Genomic DNA, 9201 nt, shown 5'->3' with positions numbered 1-9201 from the left:
TTCTCTCTCTTTTCCTTCTCTAAATACTTCAATATTACTGTAATAGCCATCTTCATCTTCTCCTTCATCAATGGAGGTTTGATGGTTTTCATGGATCATACATTTAATGTATTACCACCAATTCTATATTTTTTTATCATTATAATAAAAATTTTGAGTTTTGTTTTAAAAGTTACAAGTTTTACTATAAAGTTTCTGAGTTTATTCATTTAAACATTCAGCTCTAAAAAAATTACAATAAAACTCAAAAACATTACATATAAATTTAGTAAAATTTTAATTTTGATGGAAGAAAATTAAAATCTAACTTATAAATTTTAATAAGCTCAAAAAAAATATATATATGCTCAAAAACAAATAAAGCTTGAGGTAATAAGCTCAAAAAATATACATATATGCTCAAAAATAAAAAAGTTGGAGGTAGTACAATGTATGTTCCTTTTTTTCACTTATTCATAAAACATAATCCGTACAATACAAAGAATTATTGATGGGGCATATTCTGCACCCGCTGACCGAGTCAACATATTGAGCAAGGTCAAAGATATCCACAGCAAGTCAACGACTTAGACAGTCTAACCGACGCAGCCTGTCGGCCTGTCTCTTGGGTCTCGGCTGGGACAACTAGCCAGCCGGGGCACATATCCGCGTACTCATATCCAAGACCCCTCGGCATGGAGTCAACAGGGCCCGCCGGCCTGCCATGGGTCCCTCGGCCGAGGGTAGATCAGTCTTTCCACCTGCTAGCCACTTGGCCACTTGGCCACTACGTGACAAAAGGTGGAAGTCTATAAATACTCCTCAACCGTCATTGAGGAAAGGATCCACAATCTAACCTAAAACTCACTATTCATCTGGTATAAACTCCCTTATCTCTCTACAATATACTTTGTCAAGTAACATACAACTTAATCCCTTTAAGTTCACTGACTTAAGCGTCGGAGTGAGTACGCTCGGTGCAAAGCCGAGCCCTCAGTTTGTTCATCGTTTCAGGAGAGACCGAGAGGAAGAGTCAAGGCAAGGAAGGACATCCATTCACCAAACTTGCGTGGTAAACAACACTGCTCTGGAATTACACCCGGAACAATTGGCGTCGTCTGTGGGGAAGAGATACTAGAAGCTAGTCACATTCATTCCCAAACAAAACAAAACCCACCCAACAAGCTAAAAAGATGTCGAAACAACCAGAGATGGTGCTTGTGGAAACTGAATTCTACCAAGATGACACATTCCACAACTCTGAAATCGGGCAGTCCCCCACCGGCCGTATCACTGATACGACGAACGGGATGCCAAAGGAACAAGATACACCGCTGCCCGCCGACCAAGTCACTACCATGGGACATGTGGTTGATGCAGCTAAACTGAAGCTACTCCTGGAACTAATGGGTAGCACGCCGACTCACACTGTCACAACGACAAGAGCGGCGGCACCCCCACAAGAGACCAGGGCCCAAAAAGTGACTCCGAGAAACTTAAACGGAGCATTGGAGGAAGTTGACCATGTCAAGACGCCGGGGGAGCCCAGAGTGCCAGTGGTAGACCTGAGTCCTTCCCGCATTCGCGGGAGGACAGTGTCGCCGCAGCACCGACGAGGCCTGCCCCAGAGGAGTGAAAGAAGTCCGACTCACCAGAGTCGGAGAAGAAGTCCGACTCACCAGAGTCGGAGAAGAAGCCCGACTCACCAGAGTCGGAGAAGAAGCCCTTCCCACCACGGGGAGAGGAGCCGGACTAAGGATGCGAGGAGCCGATCGCCGCGTGTCATTCGACACGTGGTCAGACGACCCCTCAACCCCTATGTCCTAGAGGTCCCGGTGCCGACTAAGCTAAAGTTGCCGCCCATATCATACAAAGGAGAAAGCGACCCAACCGACCATGCCGAGGCTTTCGAATTTTACATGTCGGTGTGGGAGCAGCCTGATGAGGTTTGGTGCCGAGTCTTCCCAACGACCCTGCATGGGATGGCACAAAGTTGGTACAAGGGGCTACCCAATGGGTCCATATACTGTTATGGCGACCTAAGGGACATATTTTTGGCCCAGTATTCTTGCAATAAGAGAAGGGCCGTCGAGACATCGGATCTCCTGACTATCAAACAGGAGGGAGGCGAGTCTCTCCGAAGTTATGTGAAGAGGTTCGACGCCAAGGTTCAGCAGATTCGTGAGCTGAACAGCGAACTGGCGGCCTTCGCACTGATGAAAGGCCTCCCGAGAGGAGACTTAAAAAACGAGCTCATCAAGTGCGGAGGCCTGAACCTAGACTCCGCCAGGAAGATGGCCGACCAAGCCATAAAGGTGGAGGACTATCACAAAACCTGGGTAGGCCCCAGCGAGGCCGGGTACTCAGAGAGTAAGAGCCGCCGGGAGGACAACCCGGATGAAGGACGCCGTGACAATAATAGGTCACGGTCTGACAAGTCCGCCAGGAAACAGAACTCGGCGGGCGCCGGGGAGTTCAGGACCGTACTACCAAAAGCGGTACAATGGTCACACCCCCCTGGTCGTATCTGCCGCCGAGGTCTTCTCCCTGAGCAAGAACGAGGGTCAGAAGTGGGAAAGGCCTCCCAAGGCGAGGGGGGACGGTGACACGAGCCAGTACTGTGAGTACCACGGCCACACCGGTCACTTAACTGACAACTCCCGGCATCTAAAGAATGCCATTGAAGAGCTTATCCGGAAGGGGAGCCTCAGCAAATATGTTGCCGGAGGCCAAAAGACTAATACCGGCGGCTCAAATAAAAAATCCGTCTTTGAACGGATAGGAGTAATCCATGTTGTCATCGGGGGCAACGAGAACGGTGGGTCCGCTCATGGGCACAAACGGCACCTGAACGAGCTATATCAGGCCATCAACTTTGTGCCCAAAACAGCGATCCCCGCTTCCAACATCCCCGATATGACTATTAGGAAGAAGGACTACGAGGGAGTCATCGCCCCGCACAAATGACCCACTTGTAGTCCACTTGGACATAGCCAACCACCTGGTCAAGAGGTGCCTGATTGACACAGGCGCCTACACGAACATCATGTTCAGGGAGTGCTTTCTCAATCTCGGTCTGAAGATTGAGGACTTGAGCCCCTGCACCAATCCGTTGTACAGTTTTTCCGGGGCCGGCCTGGTACCCCTGGGGTCAATCAGACTGCCGGTGATGTTCGGCAAGGGGAATGCGGCTAAAAATGTCCTATCTGAGTTCGTGGTCATTGACGGCTCGTCCGCCTACAACTTTCTCATAGGCCGAGTCACTCTGAGCGAGGCCGATGCAGTAATGTCCATCCGGGCCCTGACACTGATGTATGTCTCGGACCGGGGGGAAGCGCATAAGCTCGTCTCAAAGGACGAAAAAGACGAAGTAGTCAACGTCCAGATATCTGCCATAGGGTGCAACATGCAATCCCTCAAAGTGGCAAAGAAGTCAGAGAAGGGGAAAAGCCCATCCTTACAACAGGAGGGCGACCTCATGGATGCCACTGTCGGCATGGTCGAAGGAGCCGAGACCGAAGAAGTGGAAATTGACCAAGGGCGCACCGTAACTGTCGGTGTCAACCTGGAGCCAAAATTCAGGGCCGCTCTCCTAGACCTGCTGAGGAAGAACAAAGACATCTTCGCTTACTCGGCGGCCGAGATGCCGTGTGAGCCGGAAGGTAATTGTTCACAAGCCGAACGTACTCTCCACCGCTCGCCCGTCAAGCGAAGATGAGGAACTCCTCGGTAGAGAAGGATGAGGCCATCAAAGCCGAGGTAGATAAATTACTAGCGGCGGGCTTTATCATGCCTTGTACTTATCCTGAGTGGTTAGCTAATGTTGTAATGGTGAAGAAATCATCGGGGGCGTGGAGGATGTGTGTAGATTTTACCAATCTTAATAAAGCGTGCCCCAAAGATTGCTATCCCTTGCCTCGAATAGATAGTTTAATCGACGCCACAAAGAGGCTACACTATCTTGAGCTGCTGGGACGCCTTCTCGGGTATCATCGGTATTCATGGCTGAAGAAGACATGCCTAAATGCGCATTCATCACCGGTAACAGCACATACATGTATAAAATGATGCCGTTCGGTTTGAAGAATGCTTGCGCGCAACTTACACAAGACTGGTGGACAAAGTGTTCCAAAATCAAAAAGGCGAAACATTGAGGCTTACGTCGACGATGCTATTGTAAAAAGCAAGTCCGACAAATGAGCACTTAGCCGATTTACACGAGACATTTTGTTCACTAAGGAAATACAAGATGAAACTTAACCCAATGAAATGCAACTTCGGTGTCCGGTCGGTAAGTTCCTCGGCGTGCTTGTCGGCGCCGGGGAATTGATGCCAATCCGAAAAAGTCCAAGCAATCTGGACTGCCGGAGCCGAGGAATCGAAAAGAGGTTATGATGTTGACCGGGAGGATGGCGGCTCTCGCCTGTTTCATCTCTCGGTCAGCCGACAAGAGCACCCCATTCTTCAAAGTGTTGAAGGAAATAAAGACTTCAAATGGGGGGGAGGAACAGAGCACGGCTTTCGTGGCAACCGAAAGCTCATCTTCAAACTCTCCCAACCCCGTCCAGGCCGATCTTTGGGGAGACGCTATATCTATACATAGCAAGCACCTCGGCCACGGTCAAGGCCGTGATCATCGAGAGAAGAAGACAAACAAAGAACACCCAATCTACTTTGTCGCCATACATTGTTGCCCGCCGAAAGAAACTACCCACCGATTGAAAAAGCGCCTTTGCTTTGTCGTCGTTGCCGCAAGGAAACTGAAACCTTACTTCGACGCACATCCCGTGACGGTCTTAACCGACCAACCATTGGAGAAAGCATTGGAAAAATTTGAACAGTCCGGCGTGCTCATCAAATGGGCGAGAGCTATCCGGCCGGCATTCAGTACAAGCCGAGGCCCTCGATAAAGGGACAGCACTTGCGGACTTCCGGCCGAGTGCACATATCAAGAAGAACCAAACCCCGGAGTTTGGAAAGTATACACCGACGGGTCCTCCACGGCGAACAGCTCAGGAGCCGGCATACTTATCATCAGCCCAAACGGGGATGAGTTTGAGTACGCCTTGAAATTTACCTTCTCGGCCTCAAACAACGAATCCGAATACGAGGCGGTGATAACTGGAGTCGAGCTAGCTAGAGGCTGCCGGGGGCGAACACATCATTTTGAAAACAGTTCACTTTTAGTGGCTAATCAAATCAGAGGAGAGTACGAGACTCGAGACGACGGGATGGTAAGATACCCGGAAAGGGTAAAAGCCGACACTTCAAAATTGAAATCTTTCCGTATACAATGCATTCCCAGTGTCGAGAACAACCGAGCCGACGCTCTCTCAAAGCTTGCCAGTTCAACCATCAAGAATGTCGACGAACCGTGTTGGTGGACATCAGGAATGCCAAAAGCATTACTGAGACCGTCGGCATGGTGGGCGACATAGAGGCCGAGACAACGTGGATGACTCCGATAATGAAGTACAAACTGATGAATGAGTTACCGGAGGACCGCAGTCTCTCACAGAAGATAAAGAGGATCGCAACAAGGTACTTGGTATTTGAAGGAGAATTATACAGGAGGTCCGTGATAAGGCCACTCTTGAAATGTGTCGGCCCGGACGCGGAGCTAATCTTGACAGAAATTCACGAAGGCATCTGTGGTCATCACATGGGGGCAAGAACACTAGCCCACAAAGCTCTCCGAGCCGGCTACTTCTGGCCCACCATGCTTGAGGATTCCAGAGCCAAAACCAAAAAGTGCAACAACTGTCAAATGCATGCTCCGGTGATACATGCACCTTCCCGAGACCTGCAGCCGGTACTTAGTCCCCTTCCTTTTGCACAGTGGGGGATGGATCTACTGGGGCCATTTCCAACGGCATCCGGAGGAAGAAAATACTTGATTGTCGCCGTTGACTACTTCACCAAATGGGTTGAAGCTGTAGCGGTACCTGCCAAGACCACGGCGGCCGTAAGAAAGGTAATCTGGGAAAATGTCATAACTCGTTTTGGGTTACCCCAAGTCATGGTATTTGACCACGACCGAGAGTTTTGGAGTGACACAATAATGAACTGGTTGGAAGAACTTGGTATCAAATTTGCATACTCCTCCGTCTGCCACCCACGAGCAACGGACAAAGTGAGGAGCGACCAATAAAACAATCCTCAACGGTTTGAAGAAGAAAGTTGAAGACCTAAAGGGAAGATGGGCCGATGAACTACCCGGCGTCCTGTGGTCCCTCCGGATCACGGAGAAAGAAGCAACGGGGTATAGTCCATTCCACTTAGTCTACGGGTCCGAAGCAGTCCTGCAAATTGAAGCAGCGGTGCCGACATTCAGAACGGCCACCTTTAACCCGGTTGAAAATGAGGAAGGTCTGAGAACCTCCCTAGACCTGGTCGAAGAAAGCCGAGATACAGCACGCCTCAACTTGGCAGTATACCAAAACCGAATGAGAAGAGCCTACAACCGAAGAGTCCACAAAAGGGACTTAAAAGTAGGGGATCTAGTCCTAAGAAAGTCGGCCGCCACCAACAAAGGGAACATTCATGGTAAATTGACGGCCAACTGGGAGGGTCCTTACAAAGTGGTTGAAGAAATGAGGCCGGGTACATACCGGCTGACAGATATGGAGGGTGTGCCTTTGATGAGCCATTGGAACACTGACAACCTCAGGAAATACTTTGTATAGCGGCGGAGGTGTCCAAAAACTGTTGTTGGCACCCCAACGCGTGTTTATATCTATTGAAAAATCATCCAAGTTTTCCATCAAAGTGTTTATCCCCTCCGTAGTCATTTCGAGGTAGACGCCACGACCCAAGCCGGGCAGTCACCCCAAGAAGTAGACGCCACGGCAGTCACTACCAGCCAAATAGCGATTGATACTCGCGAAAGCGACCAACATGCCTTAGGAACGTATAAGTACAGTTGAGACGCAATTCTAGCCGCCTCGGCCAACCGAAGGCCTGGCAGAGGAAGCGATCAATATGTCTACAGATACGAACGCTGTCGAGCCGTAACCTCTAGCCGCCTCGGCCAACCGAAGGCCTGGCAGGGGACACAACGGTCGATACGCTAACATGTTCACAGCGGCGGTTGGAAAACGCAAATCGGACGCCTCGGCCAGACCGAGAGTGAAAGAGGAAGCGACCAACATGCCAACATGTTTAAAAAACGTTAAACACAGTTGAGATACGCATTCTAACTGCCTCGGCCAGGCCGAAGGTAAAAACGAAAAAGCGCTCAATTAATAACGTAAGAAGACAAGTGAAGGATTGTGATCAAAGCCCCGGCCAAACCGAGGGCCAATAAACAAGCTTTATTGAAAATGATTACAAGTAAGGAGAATACAGACGACGGCCGTCCCCATAGGGATAAGCCAAAACACAACCTACCAAAGTTTTACAAAAAACAAGGAAAAGAAGAACAAAAGGTTACGGACATATCATTTGAAGCGCCAAAAGATGGCAGGGAGGAAAGGCTTAATAATTGGCCCCCGAACAGCTGAAGCTATCCGAGATGCCGGGTGAACCTGGTGACGACCGCCCGTCTCCCTATGCCTGTTGCTGCTTGCCATCAGAGACGTCAGCAGAATCATCTTTGGTAGGCGACCCAGAAACTGTCTTGGCAGCTTCAGCCTCAGCAGCCTCAGCTGCCCTCATTCTCTCAGCCTCCTCCTTGGCCGCCTTCGCCTTCTCAGCATGGGCCGCCTTCTCCGCGGCCTCCTCTTCCTCCTTCTTCACCCTTGCCTCCTCAGCGGCCTTCGCCTCCGCGGCCTTCTCCTTAGCTTCAAGCTTGTCATCAAGCAGCTCGTCAAATTTTTGCCACGGAAAGGAGCCATCAAGAAAGAGCTCCCCTATCACTTCCCTGGCGGCTTCTTCGGCCAGGTCCCGGTATTGGGCGCACATGTTAGGAAGAATCTCGCTTTGGAGCGTCTCAATGTCCAACTCCCTCTGGGCGATGATAGCCTGCTTATTCCGAAGCGCCTTCCCCTGGGCCTTAAACATGGACCTCCATTCCTCCCTCTTTTTAGCATTGAAGTCGGCGACGGCCTGATGCTTGTTACGCTCCTCCAGCAGCTTAGCGGCTTCGCCCTGCGACCTCGGCCTTGGCTCTTCGGCGGGAAGGATCGCCTTTTCGGCGTCCTCCCTAAGTTTTCTCTCGACGGACCGCCTTTTCACCTCGGCCTTGGCCCTCTCAGCTTCCTTACGCGCGCGGCGAGCTCAAGCCCGAGCCGATCAGGCGTGAGGCAACCCAGCCATGACCTTTTCTTGCTCCATAATATGAGCACCGCCACCTCGCCCACACACGACAAAGATCCTGGACAAACTCAGGCCCTCCGACCTAATCTGGGCGGGGGTAGGCTTCGGGAAGGAGGAGACGACGGTGGCATCTTTACCACACGCTGCGCGATTCGCTTCTCGGACGCCGTTCAACAGTGTGTCCGGTAGACGGCGGCGGTTGATCTACAAAAAATTCAATCAAAGCATCCATGTCAACATTCATGGACATACCAGAGAGTCTGTCATTAGGAACGCCTAATGAACCGGCTAAGTCTGAGCCACAGGATAGATCAGTACCAGGCTTGGCCTTCTTGGCCGGAGGACCCATTTCTTTGCCGGCCTCGGCAACGATGCCAACAGATAAAGCGAAGCAACAAATGGCGAGCCGCAACGATAGTCTCTTTCCTCTTGCGGAAGAGAGGAGATTCCACTGCCAAGGTGACCACCTCCTCGGTGATATCGACGATCTCCACCGTCTCCTTTTGAACTGAGGGGATTGGAGGTGGAACTGATGTTGACGCCGTCGCCGCCGAAGACTTTGTTTTCTGCGTTCGGCGCGGTATGTTACCAGCAACCTTCGCTTGGGCCGCCGTCGTATCTAAGCCCTTCAGCTGCTGATCCATGAGATCATTTGGCGCCGGTCTGCGATCACGGGTCTGGGCCTTAGGATGCAAATCAACAACTTGCTTGTCCTTATCAAGTCCCATTCTCCTAAGGATATCTTCAGACAGATCCGGGCCAAAACGGTCTGCAAAGGAAACGAAGCAAGGGTTAAGTAGAAGAAATAAATCAAAGTTCAAAAAACAGAAACATTAAAAGCAGAGATGGGCCTCACACCGACCCCACTCACCCCGTTCGAGGGCCGGTATGAGGCCGACGTGGCAGAGCAGCTCATCCTGAAGAATGATCTGCGTCGGGGGCATCCATCCCTTCGGCACCCCATTC

Source organism: Silene latifolia, chromosome 6 (genome assembly GCF_048544455.1).
Source record: "Silene latifolia isolate original U9 population chromosome 6, ASM4854445v1, whole genome shotgun sequence".
Classification (NCBI taxonomy): Eukaryota; Viridiplantae; Streptophyta; class Magnoliopsida; order Caryophyllales; family Caryophyllaceae; genus Silene; species Silene latifolia.
The sequence above is the reverse complement of the archived record's forward strand: the minus strand, read 5'-3'. Positions refer to the sequence as shown.